Raw genomic sequence first — 22,604 nt, 5'->3', positions numbered from 1 at the left:
CTATAATACTTAACTACCACAAATGTATATGACATTGTAATCATGAGAATCAAGATAGTAGCACTAAGTACGAGGTACTGGATTACTGATAAATTCACAAGTCCTTTAAATATTGAAGATTTAATACTTGTGAACTTATATTAAAAATTCCTTACAGATGGGATTTCCAACTAATGTGCAATGAATGATATCCCACACTTACAAACCAGTCTTGCAAAATTAACTTTAACAACTGATTTAATAAGTGTTTCTGTAAGTGACTCTTTGACTAAAAGACATGCTCTCATGATAAATGATACCTGGTGTGAAGATGCCTTGTCATAGAGTGCTCACAGAGTTATTGGATTTGAAGTTGTTTCTCATCATAACAAGAAATCAATCTTCTTCCACATAGTTGACAGCTTCCTGAGATGCTTCTTCTATCACTTAGGTTGAGAGCTTCAGAGATGTTTCTCCTGTCTTTCTTAAAACCTGCGTAATCTATATCTATATAGCCAAACATGTTAAGCCCAATATCTTTAGGGTAATCTACTCCAAGAGTTGATAGTCCCTTGAGATATTTAATAATCTTGTTAATAGCTATAAGATTGGATTCTCTAAGATCCACTTGGAACCTTGCACTTTGGCTTCTTGAGAACATTACATGTTGTCTATTAGCATTTGAGTAAAAGAGTGTGCTTATCATACCTTTATAGCTTGTCATTTTACCTAAGTTACACTGATCAAACTTTACTGGTTTCTATTGGTAAGTAGTCTTGACATGTTCAGAATCTTCCAAATTTTGCATTAAAAGATCCTTAACTTACTTGTATTGCCGTCATTATTTTGGTTAACTTGTGCTCCTAAAAGAATTGTTCTTTTGGCTTGCTTGAGCTCCTAAAAGAATTTTCCTAATGGCTTGCTTGAAGTAATTCCAAAAAGAATTGTAACCTTTCTAACATGATCCTCCATACCTACTCTGCAATAACTTAGCAAATAATCTTGCACAAGTCTTTGTTAGTAGACCAACATATAACATTATCATTATATCACTGCACATATAAAATAATATGTTTGTGCCTAGTGATAAGAGAGTTATTAATATGACGACTCTACTAGTTCATATTAAACTGTAACTTCAGTTAGAGTGCCATACCATGTCCTTGACGATTTCCTGAGTAGTATACTAGTTCTTACCAACCTGAAGTGAGATTGTGAAGAAGAGATATGCATAGTCCAATAGATCTGCAACTGTAAAGTCCATGAACTGTGGTACATTGACTTCCTCTTTGACTCGCCAACCAGGAGTGCACTTGTACACATCAACTAGAGTCCAATTCCAAGTGTAATATGCATCAGGTTCCTGATATGTCGTAATATCCTCAAGTCTCATCATTGGTTCTATCTGTTAGATATTACTTCCTGATAATAACCTAGCATCCAGTTTGGCCTTGTCCCTCATAACAATGCCATTGTCATCCAGTATTTACTTCTGGTTATCCTTGTACCAATTACAATATTATCATTTGGTTTGGATACCAGCTTCCCTCTAATCTGCTTGCTGGCTGATTGAGCTCATCTTGCTTTGCAATCACCCAATCAATCCGGATCTATCAGAGCTTCTATAACTTTCTTAGTTTTTCTTCAGATAGAAAACTAGAGAAATAATCATTCACAATTAGCAGCCCTGCTAATCATTACTCCACCATCTGGATCACTTAAGAACTAGACTCTGGGAATAATATTGACATCAAACCCTTTATCTCAGCAAATATGTTCTTTGGTGTACTCTGATTTTCAATGTGGTGTTGTGTATGACTAGTTGATCCTTCTTTTGCTCCTCCTAAGCTGTTGCTGGGATTTCCTGAAAATCCTTACCCTTGCTGACTGGCTTCATTGAAATAATGAGTTGTGTTATACACTGCCATTCCACTGCTTGGATATGAATCATCAATACCATTAATTTCTCCTTTAACAGCTTGGAGCATGGAGTTGTTGAACTATGCACTTAGACTGTCTATCACCTTCTGTTGATCAACCACAAATGCCCTGTAGGTTGTATATTCCACTGAGTAGCCATGAAAAATATCCTTACAAGCCTTAACTGCAAATGCCAAGATCTTCAAACAACTGAAAATATTTCATTGTTTGCTTCTGTAGAACATTCTCTCCAAACACTTTGAGGTTATCCAGTGTTTGCTTCTGTTGGCCATTAACTCATTTGTGGTCTTCATGTATACATCCCGATCAAGGCTTGATCTTACTTGTTGCAAACTGTTTTGACTGCTTCAGCCCTTTGGTATTTAGAAAGTCTTGATTAGCTTGACATTGTCCTTGTTGCTTTAATCAAGTTCCGGTTCTTCCTTTGTACCACTCCATTATGACACGTAGCTCCTAGTGCTGAATTTGCCTCAAAATGTTCTTGATGTTACAGATATTAGTCAGAACTGCTTCTTGAATTCAGTCTCATTATCTGACCACAAGATCATTTCTTTTACAGTTGCTTCCAGCTTGATCTTCTGATGTTATTCCTAGTGAACTAACGATGAGATTTACAGAAGGGGGGTTGAATGTAAATCTCAAAACTTTTTCATATTTTGAGCAGTTTCAAAGGCTGTGTGTTTAAGATAAACAAGTGTGTGAATTGCTTTAAGCTAATACAGACAGATATATATTCAAGCACAAAAGTACAGAACACAACAGACCTTAAAAACTTTTCTGGTGGATTTGTTGTTCCACCAGAGATGGTATTTCAGAAAATCTGTGATTCAAGAAGTTGATCACAGCTGCATCCTAGTACAAACTAGATAATTTTTCTCAAGATTTTTCTAAACAGCTCAAAAATTCTCTTCTAATTACTAGCTACTACTTGGTTTATATAACACCAAGTTTACAAGTGAAGACAAAGATAAAAGTACAATAATAAAATAAGTTCTCCACTTGTTTCTTCTCCATTTTACTCCAGTGCATTGTTGACTATTGCCTCTTTATACTAGAGTAGAACGGCTGCTTTTTCTGATGTTCCTGAAATAGGCTACCACATCTCAGTTGTCTCTGTCAACCCATGTGCCTCTGTTTGTAGGTACAACTACCACTTGTCAACTGCTATTTAACAGAACATCCATTGAAGCCTTCATATGTTGATGGCTTTATCCGTTGATGTGTTAGCAGTTGAAGCTCTATCCGTTGATGCACTCATCCGTTGAAGGATGTTATCCGTTGAAGCTTTAGAGACATCCGTTGAAGCTTTGTTTCTCATCCGTTGAAGGTCTTTAAGTTATCCGTTGACACCATTTCATTTATACAAAATTACAAGGCATGAAATATTTACAATTGGCCTTCCTATCTGCATATCCTTTAGTAGTCAACATGACTTATAATTTCCCTCAACATTTAAGAATTATATCTCAAATTCAGAGACTGAAATGTGCTACAACACTAGACTTATTTCTAAGTAAAGCTACACCATCAACGGATAGCCAAAGTGGTCTTATCCGTTGAGGCTACAAACACTAGATTTCTACTTAAGTGTTTTGTTAAACATATCATCAAACTAATGCACATATATTCCTAACAATCTCCCCCTATTTATGTCTATAAGAATTGTAGACATAAATTCAAGGTTAACTTGATGATAACAAAACACTTAACATATATATGAACTGAAACTAAGTAGAAATTTAAAAGTGCTACAAAAGTGTATGTACTAGAAGGTAGTTGAAGATTTACAGTGTTTCCAAGGGTGCTCCTCTAGCCTGAGCAAATCATCTTTTTCTTCTTTGATCCCTGGTTTTCTTTCCTAGCCCTTTGTCATTTTCCTCAATTTGGAGTTGGAGTTGTCTGAAGAATTCAGCTTCATCTTCATCACTGATATCCAACTTAGATTGCATTTCTTTGAGAGTTTCATTGCTGGCAATCTTGAGTTGGTCTTCAAGTCTGAAAAATCTTCTGACTCCTTTATCATCTCTGAATTCCATCAACCAATGAGGTGATTTGTGAATTGTAGTTCCCCTTTCTTGAATGAGTAAGGTTCTGGGCAAAGCATTGGGCTCCCTCCAAGTTTTCCTTATGTTGGCAATCTTGTTGAGAATTTCAGTCTTGGCAGTCCTGGTAAAGCCATAATCCTTTTGTATGGCTGAAAAGAATCTGATCAAGGTAGAGTAGCCTTCATTCAGAATCCTGTAGAGAGGCCATGTTCTTTCCCCAGCTCCTTTATATCTGAACACCAATCTCTCTGGTAGCTGTCTGTAAGCAGCAATTCCCCTTACATCTTCCAGCTCATCCAGATAGAGTTCAATGTCTGAAATTTCTTTTATGTCACAGATGTGAACATAATCATCTTTAAAAATGGGTGGCTTAGGGTTAGGTTTGTGTTTTGAGTGAATTTCTTAGAGTTTAGGGGAGGTGTAGATTTGGATTTTCTTTTCTGTTTCTTTGGTAGTGGAAGAGTGGTTAAAAAGGTAGGCAAATTGATGGTGTCCCAATCAATAGGTTCCTCTTTTGGGATGATTGGTTCACCATGGATGTTTATAGTGGGATCAGCAACAAAGGGTTCAGGTATGGAAGGTAGAGATTTAGTTTCTTCAGTGTTGCCTTCACTCCTTCTATGTGCCTTGGCCTTTCTTCTGTTTCCCTTCTGCCATTTCTCTTTTTCCTCCATGCTTTCACCAAATATACTCCCAAAAACCTCATCTAAGTTTGCAATCTTGTCTTAACCCATGACTTCAATTCCTTTCTCATTTTCAACTAGACTTGACTTTAGCTTTTGTTCAAGCTTTGCTTGTGCTCTTTTGTCAGCCTTGAGTTTTTCAGCTTCTTTCTTTAACCTTTTGGTTTCTTCCCTCTTGGCTATTGAGAATTTGGGATGTCCTTGCATCACACATATGCTCTTTCCCTCTCTAAAGATAATAGCCATGTTTCTCCTTACTGCCTCATCCATGGTCTCCTTGTGTTTTATGATGCTTGTACCCAAAACTTTGTCTTCATCAGGCTTTGGAAGAGGAAAGTCCACTTCTTTCATCTTAGCAAAGTCAAGAGGGTTCTTTGTGGAGTCCTTGCTGGATCTGGTGTTGGGCTTGAGAACCATAGGTTTTAGATTCTTGAAAGAAGTCTCTCCAACCTTATTTCTCCTTTCTGGCTTGTGCTCCATATTGATTGGTTCAACCTTTGTGCTATGTTTCACAGATATTGATTTATCTTGTGTTGAGCCAAACAGCTGTTGCATCATTTCATCAATTCTCCTCCTTCGCTCTTTCACTTGAATTTCAGCTGCTGCTAGCTGGATTAAATCAATTCCATCAGGCTTTCCTTTGATTTGAATGATTGGAGAAGTAGTGATGGCAGGAACTAGCACTTTAGATATTTGGATTTTTGTAGATGGCTCTCCTTCCCCTTCCCTTTTACTCTCCCCCTTTTTGTTATCATCAAGGAGAGGGGTCAAGCCCTGTGCTTTTGCCAGCTGCATAAGTAGATTTGTTTGAGATTGTTGGTTGTGAAGAATGGTGGCCACAGAATCTTCAATAACTTGAACTCTGTCTTCCAATTTGGCCAGCCTCTTTTCAGTATGTGATTCCTTTTTCAATCTCAACAAAATGTCCTGAATTGTACCAAAGGGCATGACTGAATCCAATTTTTCAGAATTGTAGGATTTCAAGTCAGCAATATCCTTTCTGAGTTCATCCACACTCAGATTCTGTTTTACTTGCTGCAACTTCATGAGATGCAGTGAGTCCAAGTGAGCTGTAAGGATAGCCTTTGTACCAGCATGAGAAGTTTTCTGAATGGCCTGTTTGATAGTACTGATTTGTTTGACTAATGAGACATTGAATTGCCCTGTTGTAGACTCCTTTGTGAAAGCCCATTCAGGTAGATTTGGAATAGAACTAGGGCCTTCATCTCCCCCTAAGTTCATGCTTCCATCAGAAGAAACAAAGTCATCATCATCAGAATTTACTCCAAATTCTTCAAATGACTCACCAGCTGTTGAAGGCATCTTGTTAATAGCAGTTTTGTCCCTTTGAAGAGATGCTGTTGTATGTACTAGATGTAGTGTATTTTCTGCCTCCACATTGCCCTGTGCAGCCAATACTTGATAGGCTGAAACAGGATGAGTAAAAGTGTCAGCATCCAAGGAAATGTTATCAATTACAGCTTTGTAATGTTGCTGAAATTGTCTTTCCTTTTCAGCATCATTCACAATCATTGACTCACTAGCAATGGCTGGATCCATCCTTATATATGCTATACCTGCCTTTCTCTCATTTTCTCTATGTTCTTGCATCAGGGACTCCCCCTGGCTCACACAACTCACTCCCTCACCTTCACCTACTAAGGTGGTACTCCTCTCACTTACTTTTGCCATGCTGGAAGAAATAGCATGCATATTTGAGCTCTCAATCTCTCCTTTTGCCTGGGAGCAACCCAGCCTCTCACTCAAATTGTCACTCCCTTCCCTCAGTCCTAGAAGTGATTGTACAGTAATCAAGTCTTCTACACTTGGAATTGTTTCAGTTGTGTGTGTAGAGACTATCAACGGATGAGGAATAGCCGTTGAAAGTGAAACTGATGGTATCAACGGATAACTGCTGTTAAGCTTATCCGTTGAAGAACAACCACTTGTCAACGGATGAGTGATATCCGTTGAAGAAGGAAAAGAAGTAGAACTTGAAAGTGATATAACTGTTGAATCTGTGTAGATTGATATGAGTTTTGGTGACACAGATCCTTCAATTACATCTGAAAGAATTTGCGGGTGATCCAACAAATCATCTAAAAGATGATGATCACCTATATTTGAGTGGGGCTCCTCCCTGAGTTGTAAAGAGGAAGAATCAGGAATTGATGGGAATAACATATCCACATCTAGAGATGGTGAAGAAGTGTGTGGTGATTGATGTGTGTTAATTGTGAGAGAATGGGGCTGTGACTCCACATTTGTTGGAGCCACATCAAACTGAGTTTGAGAAGACATAGATACAGATGGATGTATCTGTGCAGTGTGTGCACCCTATGTAGAAGATTGGGTTCTAGCTCTCTTTCTTCTAATAAAGGCTTTTTTTGGTGAGTGTTTGGCTTTAGTGTCCCTCCCTCGTTTGTGTGTTCCTGGTTGGGAACTATTTTCAATAGTTACATCCTTTTGGGAGGATGCAGCTAGGGATATGCTAGTAACCTTTTCAACCACCACAGCTTTTTGAGAAACTGTGGCTTGGCTAGCTTGGGAAGCACTTTTCTCTCCTTCCTTATCCTGGGGGTTTCTTTGATGTTCACCCCTCCCCTCACCACTCACACCCTGTTCACTCCCCTCAGGGTTAATGGTAGGTGTTACAACTGTTGTCTTTTGAGAAACAACAGAGGTGGTTTTCTTTGTCTTTGATTTTGAAAGTTTAGTTTTGGTGACCTTGGTAGGTATCTGTTGGGGCATTGTCACAGATTCCATGGCCACAATAGAAGATAAAGAAATATAGGGGTTGGAAGAAGTAGGAGTTGTAGAAGCAATTACCTCACCTACTTGTGGTGCATTCATGATTGGTAAATATACCAATGGCACACTGCTGTTGAGATCCATTCTCAATAAATCTGCAAGAACTCTTTTCTCTTGTGCCCAGCACTTGAGTTTATTATTCTCATTCGTAATGACCAAACCTTCAGCAACATGGTTAGCCAATAACATAAAGAATCTAGCATAATAGATGTTATTAGGTCTATTAGCTTTGTTACCTAATCTAGTACCCAATTCTAGCATAATATAGTTGCTAAAATTAAAATACCTATCAGAAACAAGCATATAGAGCATATTAACAAGAGATGAAGTTATGGCATCAAAATTGCTAATTTTCCCAGAGAAAACCTTGATAAAGGCATCCCCAAGAAAACTCCATTCTTTCCTAAGGCCTTTTCTTCTAATACTCCCTAAACTAGCAGAGTTAAGAGAATAACCTATGGAATCTAACATGCTGGATACATCATTATCAGTGTGTGGTGTCATGGCATTGTTCTCAGGTAATTTAAAACATGCTAGTAAGTCATCACAGTTAACACAGTGATTTTTACCTTTGAGAGTGAAGGAGATAGTCATATCTATGGAGTTGAACTCAGCAGATGTCCAAATCTCCTCAACTACTTCACAGTAAATCGTTGGGGCTTCCAGCATTGCATAGCTAAGTTTACAGTTTTTGATGAAGTCCATCATTTTGTGATAATCTGAGTGGGCTTCATTCTTTTCTACCAAAGCTATGAAATTGTTCTTCTCATAGATGAACCCAGATTGAGACATAATCTTTACTACTGGTGCCATTGTTGTGAGTAGAAATTGCAGAGAATAACTTGAAGGTTTTGCAGAGAGAAAATGGTAAAAGCTTTGAAATTTCAAGAAAGCGTAAAGTAAAAATGAAAAATCAGAAGTGCTTATATACTTTCTCAAATTAAAAAAAAACATAAATAAGAGATTAAACAATAAATATGTGTAAGTGAATTTCAGCCGTTTAAGAATAAACTGTAAGTATTCTGAAAACTACCTTTAAAACAAATACATACAGCTGTATGTATGAGTATCAACGGTTAAGACAATAGAATCAACGGCTGTGAAACACTTGAATCGACTGATGTGATATTTCAACGGATAAGGTAAACTGTCATCCGTTGAAGAGCACTTCAGTTTTATCCGTTGACGGATAAAAATTCCAGAAATGTATATGACTTTCAACGGATAATGAACATCCGTTGACAGAATAATTTTGACTTTCAACGGATAGGGAATATCCGTTGATGGAATAATCTATGTTAAAAATCAAATTTGTTCTTGCAGCTAATACATTTCAGGCTTCAATTCAAATTGCAATAAGGACATGAATTTTAAGAGTAATTAAGCATACCTAGCTCACTTACCAATCTTGTGAATGTTGATTCATCAAGTGGCTTGGTAAATATGTCTGCAATTTGTTGTTTACTTGGAACAAAATGAAGTTCCACTGTACCTTTCATCACATGTTCCCTAATGAAGTGGTACTTGATATCAATGTGCTTGGTCCTTGAGTGCTGCACAGGATTCTCTGTTATGGCTATGGCACTTGTGTTGTCACAAAAAATAGGAATTCTATCAACATGTAGTCCATAATCAAGGAGTTAATTCCTCATCCATAACACTTGAGAGCAGCAACTTCCAGCAGCAATGTATTCAGCCTCAGCTGTAGAAGTAGAGACTGAATTTTGCTTTTTGCTAAACCATGATACAAGCTTGTTTCCCAGGAATTGGCAGGAGCCTGTTGTACTTTTCCTGTCTATTTTGCAACCTGCATAGTCTGCATCTGAGTAGCCAATTAGATCAAAACCAGACTCTCTAGGGTACCAAATTCCTAGATTTGGAGTCCCCTTGAGATATCTGAAAATTCTTTTAATAGCTACTAAGTGAGATTCTTTAGGGTCAGCTTGAAATCTAGCACAGAGACATGTAGAAAACATTATATCTGGTCTACTGGCAGTTAAATATAAAAGTGAACCAACCATGCCTCTATAACTTGTAATGTCCACAGACCTTTCAGTCTTATTTAATTCAAGTTTGGTGGCAGTGGCCATGGGAGTTTTTGCAGATGAACATTCTATTAAGTCAAACTTCTTTAAAAGATCATAAATATATTTAGTTTGACTAATGAAAATTCCATCACTAACTTGTTTAACTTGTAAACCAAGAAAATAGGTTAGTTCTCCCATCAGGCTCATTTCATAATTACTTTGCATTAGCTTAGCAAACTTTTTACAAAGCTTATCATCTGTAGATCCAAATATTATGTTATCTGCATAAATTTGAACAAGTATACTAGAGCCATTAACATTCCTAAAGAAGATAGTTTTATCAACAGTACCTCTAGTGAAGTGATTCTCCAAAAGGAATTTTGATAAGGTTTCATACCAGGCTCTAGGTGCTTGCTTCAGTCCATAGAGTGCTTTCAACAAATAATACACATAGTCTGGAAAATTTGGATCTTCAAACCCTGGAGGTTGACTTACATAAACTTCTTCCTCCAATTTCCCATTTAGAAATGCACTCTTGACATCCATTTGATAGACTTTGAAATTGGCATGGGCTGCATAGGCTAGAAAAATTCTGATGGCTTCAAGTCTTGCAACAGGAGCATATGTCTCATCAAAATCTATTCCCTCTTATTGAGAATAGCCTTTAGCAACCAATCTGGCTTTATTCCTTATGACAATGCCATTTTCATCCATCTTGTTTCTGAATACCCATTTTGTGTCAATAGGACTCTTGTTCTTTGGTTTGGGTACCAGCTTCCAAACTTTGTTTCTCTCAAATTGGTTCAGCTCTTCCTGCATAGCTAATATCCAATCTGGATCCAATAAAGCTTCTTCCACTTTCTTAGGTTCCTCCTGAGATAGAAAACTACTATACAGACATTCATCTTGAGTAGCTTTTCTTGTTTGCACTTTAGATGATGCATCACCAATGATCAGTTCAAAGAGATGATTCTTGGTCCATTTCCTTTGAGGTGGAAGATATACTCTAGATGAGGTGGCCTCAGTATTTTCATGATGTGAGACAGAGTGTTGATTAGTTGAAACTCCCCCTGAGTTGTTGGTCCTTTGCAGGGAACTTGGAGTTCTATCAACTGATGATGTAAATCGATTATCCGTTGATGAACTATGATCAACGGATGCTTCATTTTGTACTTCAACGGATGATGCACTATGTCTTTCAACGGATACTGCATTGCCTCTATCAACGGATGCAGAATTTTGTGCATTATCCAAGGGCATGTTTTGAATCCCTTTTGAAGTGTCATCTCCATCAGTCTCCTCTTCACTATCATCACAATATATCTCAATATTGTCAAATTTGAGTCTCTCATGGTGTCCCTCATCTGTTAGTCCATCAATCTTTTTATCATCAAACACAACATGCACAGATTCCATAACAATGTTGGTTCTTAGATTGTAGACCCTATAAGATTTTCCAGCTGAGTAACCAACAAATATCCCTTCATCGGCCTTTACATCAAACTTCCCTTTATGGTCAGATTGATTTCTCAGTATAAAGCATTTACATCCAAAGACATGAAGAAAGTTTAGAGTTGGTTTTCTTCTTTTGAACAACTGATAAGGAGTCATGCCTTTAGCTTGATTGATCAAAGAAATATTCTGAGTGTAGCAGGCACAATTAACAGCTTCAGCCCAGAAATATGTTGGTAACTTTGATTCTTCAAGCATTGTTCTAGCAGCCTCAATTAAAGATCTGTTCTTTCTTTCAACTACCCCATTTTGCTGAGGTGTTCTTGGAGCTGAGAACTCATGCATGATTCCAATTTCTTCACAGAACAGCCTCATTGTTAAATTCTTGAACTCAGTTCCATTATCACTCCTGATATTCCTAACCTTCAAGTCAGGATGATTATTGACTTGCCTGATGTGATTGATAATGATTTCACTTGCTTCATCCTTTGATCCAAGAAAATAGACCCATGAAAACTTTGAGAAATCATCTACAATCACTAAGCAATATCTTTTTCTTGCAATTGACAATACATTGATTGGTCCAAACAAATCCATATGTAGCAGCTGTAATGGTTCATCAATTGTTGTTTCAAGCTTCTTTTTGAATGATGCTTTCCTTTGTTTGCCTTTCTGACAAACATCACACAAACCATCCCTTGAGAATTCAACAAGAGGAATTCCTCTAACTAAGTCCTTTTTGACTAGATCATTCATTGTCTTGAAATTCAAGTGGGATAGCTTCTTGTGCCATAGCCAACTTTCAACTGGACTTGCTTCGCTGAAGAGACAAGTAATAGATTCTGCATCAGTAGAGTTGAAGTCAGCTAAGTACACATTTCCTTTTCTAACTCCAGTTAGAACCATTTTGTTGTCTTTCTTACTGGTGACAACACAGGCTTCAGAATTGAAGGAAATTGTATTCCCTCTATCACATAGTTGACTGATGCTCAGTAAGTTGTGCTTGAGACCATCAACTAATGCAACTTCATCAATGATGACATTCCTTTTTGAAATCAAGCCATATCCCATAGTAAACCCTTTGTTGTCATCTCCAAAGGTTATGCTAGGGCCAGCTTTCTCCTTAAACTCTGTGAGCAGGGAGAAATCTCCTGTCATGTGTCTTGAGCAGCCACTGTCTAAGTACCATAGATTTCTTCTGTTTCCCTGCACACCATAAAATCAATCAAGTTGATTTTGGTACCCAAGTTTCCTTGGGTCCATTCATGTTAGCCTTTCTCCTAGACTTCATTCCTCCTGCATCTTTAGACTTAGGTAACTTTGAGTCAACCTTGATCTTAGATGTAGTTTGTTGAGGTGTAGGGTTAGTCACAGAATCATTTAGCATATTTGGAATTTGATAAGGCATGGATTGTGCAAACATGTTATTCCACATAGGCATATTATATGGCATTTGAGGCATACTAAATGCAGCAAGATAAGGATTGTTAAAATATGGCATGTTTGCAAAATGTGCATAAGGATTCTGTTGAGACATAACAGGCATAGCATGCAGAGGTGATGCAGACATATTAGGCATGGAAGAGGGTACAGGTATGGGAGTTTTCTTAATAGATTTGCAATTAGCAGATAGATGATTAACACTATTACAATGCACACAGCTTTTTCTAGGAGCATACTTATCAGGTGTGTAATTGTTATGTTTGTTAACCCCTACCTTCCCATTTCTATTAGATTTCCTTTTAGTTTCCTTTTTATCCTCAACCACTTTGAGCCTATTCTTTAACTGTTCTAAGGTCATGTGTCCTATATTCACCTTACTGAAATCTTTGGATGTGCTTGCTTCTTCTTTGACAAAGTTCTTGGAAGTTGAACCAAACTTTTTGTTGAGTTTCTTTAGATTTTCACTTTTAGAAACATCTGCCTGTTTTAATTGAGGAACCTTCAACGGATGCTCCTTTTCTTCCTTCAACGGATAATTTTCATCATCCGTTGATTCCACATCCGTTGACAACCCATCAATTAATTCCATTTTCTTTTTGTTTTTATCCCAGGCAGCCTCACAAAATGATTCAATTCCTTGTACCTTGACAATTTGAGCACTAACATCCCTAGATGTCTTCCAGGCTTTAATCACCTCTTGCTCTCTCTCTAATTGATTAGAAAGTATTTCTACTTTCTTAACAGATTCAGCTAGTTCATTTTCAACAGATATACAATGTTGCTTAGTTTTCTCTAGGTCAATCAACTTATCTTCTAACACAACATTTCTATTACTTAAAAACAGATTGTTCTCTTTAATCCTACTATTTTCTTTAGCAAGAGATTTAAGAGACACACGCAAGTGATACAATTCAGTAGACATGTCATTAAAAGCATCATTGCACTCTTCTTTAGTAAGCTGTGTTAAATCAGTAGTGATTACCTGGTTGCTTGATGAACTAACTTCATTTTCCTCAGAATCAGCCATGAGAGCCAAGTTGACATATTCCACATCTTCATCCTCTTCTTCTCCATCAGCTGCCCAGTCTTTTTCTTGAGTAATGAAAGCCTTCTCCTTTTGCTTGAGCAGATCAAAATATTTCCTTTTGTAATCTACTTGGTCAAATTTCTTCTTTTCAGTAGTTGGCTTTCTGCACTCACTTGCAAAGTGTCCACTTATACCACAATTGAAACACTTGAACTTGGATTTGTCCACCATGTTCTTATGAGGTTTAGTGGCTCTAGTGTTTTTCTTAAATTTCATCTTTGCAAATCTTCTGGACAGAAATGCAAGATGCTCATCAATACCATCAGAGTCATCTTGGCTGGAGTTGTCTTCATTCTCAGCAACTTGCTCCTTACCCTTGCTTGATTCTGATTTGCTTGTGCCATCTTTGGAGTTTAATGTTGATCTCACAGTTTCTTGTCTGCATTCTTTCTCATTTTCAGCTACCAAGGCAACTGAACCTCCTTTCTTTCTTCCCTTCTCCAATACCTCATCATGTTCCAGCTCCAGTTCATAAGTCTTCAAGATTCCATATAATCTTTCAAGAGTGAAGTCCTTATAATCTTGAGAGTTTCTCAAGGAGACAGTCATGGGTTTCCATTCCTTTGGCAAGGATCTTAAAAATTTAAGATTTGAATCCTTCACCTGGTACACTCTACCATACAGCTTCAGTCCATTCAACAGCTTTTGGAATCTATTGAATGTGTCATTTAAAGATTCATTTTCTTCAAAATGAAAATACTCATACTGTTGAATGAGAAGCTGCATTTTGTTTTCTTTTACTTGTTCTGTACCTTCACACAGTAGCTGAACTGTGTCCCAAACCTCTTTGGCAGTTGTGCAATTTATCACATTATCAAACATATCCTTGTCAAGACCATTAAACAAAATGTTCATAGCCTTCTTATCCTTGTGGACTTCTTCTGTGTCTTCCATTGTCCATTCTGCTCTAGGTTTTGGAATGGATTGACCAACAACAATTGTGGCTGTAGCAACTGTGGCTACTTTGTGGGGAATGTGAGGACCATTTTCAATGTAGTTTACATAACCTTCATCTTGGGAGAGTAGATGAAGGTGCATTTTCACCTTCCAATGGTGATAACTGTCTTTGTCAAGAACTGGGATTTTTACTCCAATATCCTTCTTACTCATCTTTGTTAGTTTCCAAGAACTTTAAACTCTTTATATGTCAAGAGCCTGCTCTGATACCAATTGTTATTCCTAGTGAACTAACAATGAGATTTACAGAAGGGGGTTGAATGTAAATCTCAAAACTTTTTCAAGTTTTGAGCAGTTTCAAAGGCTGTGTGTTTAAGATAAACAAGTGTGTGAATTGCTTTAAGCTAATACAGACAGATATATATTCAAGCACAAAAGTACAGAACACAACAGACCTTAAAAACTTTTCTGGTGGATTTGTTGTTCCACCAGAGATGGTATTTTAGAAAATCTGTGATTCAAGAAGTTGATCACAGCTGCATCCTAGTACAAACTAGATAATTTTTCTCAAGATTTTTCTAAACAGCTCTGGAAAAATTCTCTTCTAATTACTAGCTGCTACTTGGTTTATATAACACCAAGTTTACAAGTGAAGACAAAGATAAAAGTACAATAATAAAATAAGTTCTCCACTTGTTTCTTCTCCATTTTACTCCAGTGCATTGTTGACTATTGCCTCTTTATACTAGAGTAGAACGGCTGCTTTTTCTGATGTTCTTGAAATAGGCTACCACATCTCAGTTGTCTCTGTCAACCCATGTGCCTCTGTTTGTAGGTACAACTACCACTTGTCAACTGCTATTTAACAGAACATCCATTGAAGCCTTCATCCGTTGATGGCTTTATCCGTTGATGTGTTAGCAGTTGAAGCTCTATCCGTTGATGCACTCATCCGTTGAAGGATGTTATCCGTTGAAGCTTTAGAGACATCCTTTGAAGCTTTGTTTCTCATCCGTTGAAGGTCTTTAAGTTATCTGTTGACACCATTTCATTTATACAAAATTACAAGGCATGAAATATTTACAATCGGCCTTCCTATCTGCATATCCTTTAGTAGTCAACATGACTTATAATTTCCCTCAACATTTAAGAATTATATCTCAAATTCAGAGACTGAAATGTGCTACAACACTAGACTTATTTCTAAGTAAAGCTACACCATCAACGGATAGCCAAAGTGGTCTTATCCGTTGAGGCTACAAACACTAGATTTCTACTTAAGTGTTTTGTTAAACATATCATCAAACTAATGCACATATATTCCTAACATCTGATATGATCAATCACCATCTGTGATGTCTTGTCTTGAGAATGCATGAACAACAACTTTATTTAATAAGAGTAGTCAACCACCATCACTAAGGTATATCTTTACTTTGATGTGATGTTATCTTTGACTTCCCTTTTTAACATACCTCACATTCTTCATCCTTCTGAATTCCAGATGAGACAATCCTCTCACTAACCCATTTTCATAAAAGATTCCTTGAGTTGATGTTCAAGGGTGAGAGCTTCTAATGCCATAGCTAAGCTTTTGTCAGATGAAGCTTTATAGTAGAAACCATTGACTTACCTTTACAGAGATTCTAGTTTAGTTACGAGCATATCCTTTTCTTACTCTAAGAAGAGCAAGCTTCTCAACCTTCCTGCTTTCGATGAGACACTAATCCTTCTTTGAATTGACAATTTTTCCTTTGATGCAGAATTGTTAAGAGGATTTGTGTCTTGATTCTCCAGCAAGGAAGTTGCTTCAATTGTTATTAATGACTACAGTAATTAGTTGTTATCAATGATATCAATTGTAGAGTCCATGATGACATCCATTTTCTGCATAGCTTGTCCCATAATGAAAACCTTTGATGTCATCTCCAAAGATTATTGATGGAATAGCTTTTGTCAATCACATTTGATTGTGAGGCTCTTTCTTTGATCATATGCCTTGAGTATGAATTACCAAGAATATATATAAATCAATTAACCTGTTATGTCCTGCACTCACAAATGGATTAACAGTTCTTGGTACCCAACTTATCAGTTTGGGTCCAGATGGATTAGAGATTTTACTATAAATAGAGATAACAACAGCTGCAACCTTATCATGCTTATTCTTATCTTTGACTGACCATTTTCTCCATTTTAATACCCTTGACAGATTTATCTTAGGCTAGGGGATAAATGGTTCCAACCTTATATAAGGAGGACTAGCAGTCTTTGCCCTATTGTGATCCTAAACATGCTTTTTACAATTAAGCAAGCATTGTATTAAGAATATATGGCATTCATTCATAAACATTACATACAAGAAATAAGCAAGACATGCATGATATGGAACAAACAGAATTTATAAATAAATCACTAATTCTATCTAGTCCAATCATGTTGATAAATCTCATCTAGCTATCTCAATCCAATTATAAATTAATACATCTTAACAAACAATTCTGATCAAATGAATAAATGACATTGTATTAGGATACAACAGATAAGCATAAACAAAGGTCTTATATGCTGGAAACAAAGGTCTTATATGCTGGAAAAACATATACCTCACTAAAGCAATTAATCATGTTCAACAAATATTCAAACACATATTTAAGATCATCTAAAGTAACATGCACAAGTTAAACATCAATCCTAGTTACCAGGAAATGATCTAGTGAACTAGTTCAACATTATCTATGTGTGATGATATTATGGTTGTGAGCATGTTAAACATTTAAACACTAAGATCTTAACATGCATTGAATATTGAGAGCAAAATATTGCAGTGGTTTAAAAAATAGAAACTTGAGATATGTGAGTTGGACCATCTTTAGAGATTGCTGTGAAAGCAAGATATTCATTATCCCCGTCATCTGGTCCATCCCAACTCTTTCCCGTGCACTATAAGTTTTGACTGGCTACTTCCCTAAGAAAACATTCCACCTTTGTCTCAACTCTTCAACTGAATCCCTACTCATCCCTATTTTTCAGGCTTCTTGTTCTATTGTAGCAAAACCCCTGATAGTTACTTGACATATATTTCTTGTCAAAACTGTAGCTATCAAATCTTGTTTATGTCCCAACCTCAGTCTGTAAGCACCTCTTGAACTGAATCTGTAGGAATCTCTGCTTCAGAATAGATAGGCTTGATCCTTGGATATAGCTTATGTATTCCTTGTGAGTCTGATACGACAAAACTTCCCTGACATGTGAACACTACCCTGACGTCCAGTCCCTCAAGTACTTCTACCTGAGTTTCTTCTGATTCAGCTATTAGTAACTCTTACATTCTGTCATGAGGTTCCAACTCTACTACATATAACTGAGATATTTGTTTGTCCCCACTATTCTCTCTGACCTCCACAATTCATGACTGTATGATCTCATTGATTCCCGGATAAATATAGCATTGGTACAAACCATTGTGTGACTGTATTATCTGGAATCATAGAGTTGTCTTTAAAATCTTCGAGAAAAACTGTACCCGTAGAAATTTCATTCATTTCCTGCGTCTGAAAACCCAGTGGTATCCTATGGAGTAAGCCTTTGAGGATGTTACACAATTTTCTTCTGTAGGTCTTGAACTCATTTTCATTGGAGTGAGAAAACCATTATGTTCAATTTCCGTATTCGGGAATTTTCCGTCTGAATAGCACATGGTCTTCATTTTCTTTAAAAGATTAAAATCCACTTTAAAAGCCCGGACGAATCCTAAGTCTACCAATCCTTGAGTACCCTTAATTTAATATTTAAGAGAAATTTAAATTTCCAATATTTTTAATTTTCTTAGAAAATAAATTAGTCAAAAATAAATATTTACCTAAAATCCAATTTTCAAGAATTTCGAATTTTCTTTAAAATTAAATAAAATATAAATTATTATTTAAGAAAAATTCAAATTTAAGAATTTTAAATTTTATGGAAAAATAAATAAATCAAAAATAAAAATTATGGCTAAGTCCAAAATATTTAAAATTCAAAAATCTCAAGTGTTGATAATTTTTTGAAAATTAAAAAATCTAAAAATATGAGAACTTGATTGTTTGGGCTGACACACCGGATATGATCTGTATATCGATCAACAAGCTCTGATACCATTAAGTCCCGAATTATCGTAGAAGGGGGGGTTGAATACAATAATTACTAAATAAAAAATTCATTCAAATCTTTAGTGGATATAAGATTTAGTGTTCGGTTAGTGGTTTCGTGTTCTTGAGAGGAATAGTGTTTGGTACAATAAAACGAGGAACACAAGATATTCGGAGAAGTATATATTCATATATAAATCCGTGAGGGGTGTTTCTACACTCTGGTAAATAACTTTACCGGCTATAATCTAAGAACAACAAAGTTCCTAACTTCTACAAAGATTTACAAATCAAATCCTATACAATGATCTAGCTTTTATTTGTCTAAGGATTTAATTATCGGGTAACGATTATAATGCCCTTATGAATATACAAGAGTTAAATCGGGCATTATAACGTTACTCTGGTGAGAAGTTAAACAGATATCATTGTGTTGAGCTTCTCTGTATTCTCTTTGTTTCTTGTTTTCATCACCTCTCGTGAGAGAGAAGATGAACAGAACATCTTATTAATAATAATTTTGATTGTTTTATATTCTGCTTCTCTGTGTAGACTTTCAATTCATTTGGACAGGTGACAGCTTTGTGTCCACAAATATCCTTGAAATGTTGCTGTATAATTCACTAGAAAATCAACCAAGTGTTCTATGGCGACTGGAGTATCATTTGGATTTTCTTCTGTGGCGACCAATTGAGCTCGATGGCGAGCACTGGAGCCCTATAGCGACCACTGGAGCCTTATGGCGACCACTGGAGCCCTATGGCGACCACTGGAGCCCTATGGCGACCACTAGAGCCCTATGGCGACCACTGGGGCCCTATGGCGACCACTGGAGCTCTATGGCGACCATACACTTCTATGGCGACCAGAGTGAAGAGTCTTCTGCCTTAGAATATTTTGCTTCTGTTTTGCCATTCTTCACTATATCAACACTTTCTTCTGTAATTGAATTAAAATTTCTTCTTGTATACTGATGTTTGGTGCACTGGCTGGTTCACAAACAACTAGAATTGAGGGAACCTAATTCAATTTGTCTTGTGTTTCTGAGTTGATAAAGATTGGTTGAATATCCATTGCTTCTAACACTGATCGACAATAAACAACTGTACTTTCACTGGAATCCTTTCTGGTACTTTAAACAACATCTTCATTGCTACTACAATCTTGAACACTTCATTCACTGTTCTTCACCGACGCTTGAACATCTACATGAACTCCTTTCAGTGAGTATAACTTCAAGACTGCAGCTATCTTCTTTAACCTCTATTTATACCATATCTTCAATTCTTCAGATTCCTATGCTTTATACACTGCCTATCTTCAATCAATGCCAATACACTAAAATCTTCTTGTAGCACTTTATACACTGAATCTTCATCATTTCTGAAACCCTAAAAGTCTTTAACCTTTATTCTTCACTGAGGCATGAACATATTATTGAACTTCTTTCAGGGACCTGTAAATAAACTTCAAGCCTTCTTCTAATCTCTTGATTCTTTGTATATGCCTTGACTTCAGTCATCCTGATTTCTTGTGTAGACATAGTATTATTAACCTGTCATGTTCTAGTGTTGTTATCGTGTTGAGTTATCACGTAACTGTTCATACAGCTACACAGTCTCATCAACAAATATGCAAACTATATGAGACTCACACAAAACACATAATCCTTAACTACTACCCCCAAACTTATAATATTCACTGTCCTCGGTGAAGGTAATAGTAAGGATTCAGGCATATCTACTCGGAATCAGGGTCATCACCCTCAAGGGGTGGTGTGTCAGGAGTTTCTGGAGGCGGATATACAGATTCATCACCAAATACTGGTTACTGGATGTCAACTCTTGTGGCTTTATATGCAGTCCCCAATGCCTGGATAATGTCCTGTGCAAAGCGACTATGGATGTCATGCATCGCATCCATCCTCCTCAACAAGCACCTATACGGTGTTGAACATATCCCGGCACTGCCATGTGCTTCCTCTTGCTGCTACTGCTGTGATCCCGAAGGACGGGCCTCCTCACCAAACTGAGCTCTCCAAGCTGCTCTACGGGCATGCGAAGAACCACCAGCATACGTCTGATCAGCTGGCCTTCCACCTGGTAGATGGTCATAAGAATAACCAAGCCCCTTAGGATCGGGCTTCCCACCATACCACTCCTGTGTACTCAACAGCATCGAACTATCGATCGGGGCACTCGGGAGCTGCAGCTGTTCGTGTGCGGGCTAATGAATGCCAACTGCCACACACAACTTCGTCACAATAGACGCATTAGAACCCGTAGTACTCCCTCGCAAGAACCTCATAATACCCTGATGAATCACCATCCCAAGATCTACATAGTCTCCCTGAAGAATCCCCCACAACAAACGTGCATGCTCCACAGTAACATCATGCACGTGAGAAGATCGCATGATGTTAGCACAAATAAAAGAATTCCATAAACGTGCAAACATGTTCATGCATGATGCAGGGAAAGTGGCATACTCATTCGTGCCCTTCTTAAACTTCCAATGAGTCTCAGGTACACACAGGGTAGCAATAATCAAATCCAAGTTAAACTCCTCCGGCGTCTTTTCATTCCAATTCTCATGTTCCGGCCTCCTCTCGGGCTACTCAATCGCCCTACGAATAGCCTCAACACTATACTCCACCGTCATCCCCCTAACCACCATGAAACCGTTCTTCTCCGCCTTAGCATTCGCGTAGAACTCACGTACCACACTCATGGGCACAGCAACGGGTGTCTCGCACAAAGCAACCCAGCCCATCTCCAAGATCATCTCCAACAACTTACCATTTTTCCCTGATGGCTGAAAACCACGCTCCTTGGATATAGGCTTTGAAAGCAGCCTCGTATACTCTGCCTCAGCCTCTGGAGTTGAAAACTTGGGCCTCACACCACCCACACTTGAAGAATCAGCGGTGATGCTGCTAACTTGGGTTCGTTGTCTTTTGGGTGCCAATGAGACTTAATAAGCTTGAGAGAATAGAAGTTTATAAGAGAGATTTGTGTGTTTGAGAGTTTGAGAAGTGATGGAGGAGTTGTGTATAAGTGTATGTAGATATAAGATATTGGAAGAGAATTAGTTATGGAAAAGGAGTGGGAATTGATTATGGGAATAATGGGAATAATAGCTTTGATTTGGAGAAGAAAATTTGGGATGTGGAAGAGTAAAAATTGGTTTTAACTTGATTTTGTATTGAAGTCCCCGATTTTCTATTATTTTGTTGCCTTATATTTTTTTCGACTTCAGTGACCCAGCACGACCGCCCCGCCTGGCAGCGCGGGCGCGCCGCACTTCTGAAAAACAAGCGCGGGCGTACCGTGCTACTAGCTTTTCATCGCGGCCACCCCGCTCCTCAGTGCGGGCGCGTCGTGCTACTGTAGTTGGCACTGAATTTTTCTGTTTTTTGATTTTTTATGTTTTCCTCCTTGTTTTCTTTTTCCTTTATCTACTAATGTACAACAAACTTGGGTTGGCTCCCAAGAAGCGCTTGGTTTACGTCGTTAGCTTGACGTAGAATCTCGATATCAAGTAGATAATAAAATGGCACTAACCACCTCACGGTTTGTCGTATCCCTAGAGTAGTGCTTCAACCTCTGTCCATTCACTTTGAACCCTTGGCCTGGATCATTCTCAAAAATTTCCATAGCTCCATGCGGAGATAGTTTTGATTATAAAAGGTCCGGACCATCTTGACTTCAATTTTCCAGGAAAAAAACGGAGACGAGATTTGAACAAAAGAACTTGCTGTCCCGGCATAAATGATTTAAGTACCAGACCCCTATCGTGCAACCTCTTGACTATCTCCTTATATATTTTGTTGTTTTCTTACCAGCGGCATCCAAATCAAGGTTCAACTTCTTCAAAGCCCAATACACTTTATGTTCGAGCTCTACAGGAAAATGACACCCCTTACCATAAACCAACTGAAACGGCGACATTCCTAACGGAGTCTTGTATGATGTTTTATCCGCCCAAATAGCTTCATTAAGCTTCAAAGACCAATCCTTCCTTGATGGACACACAACTTTCTTTAGAATACGCTTGATCTCTCTGTTAGACACCTCAGCTTGACCATTAGTCTGAGGATGGTAGGCTGT

This window comes from Apium graveolens, chromosome 4 (assembly GCF_009905375.1).
Source record: "Apium graveolens cultivar Ventura chromosome 4, ASM990537v1, whole genome shotgun sequence".
In the NCBI taxonomy this organism is placed as follows: Eukaryota; Viridiplantae; Streptophyta; class Magnoliopsida; order Apiales; family Apiaceae; genus Apium; species Apium graveolens.
This window is presented reverse-complemented; position numbering follows the sequence as displayed.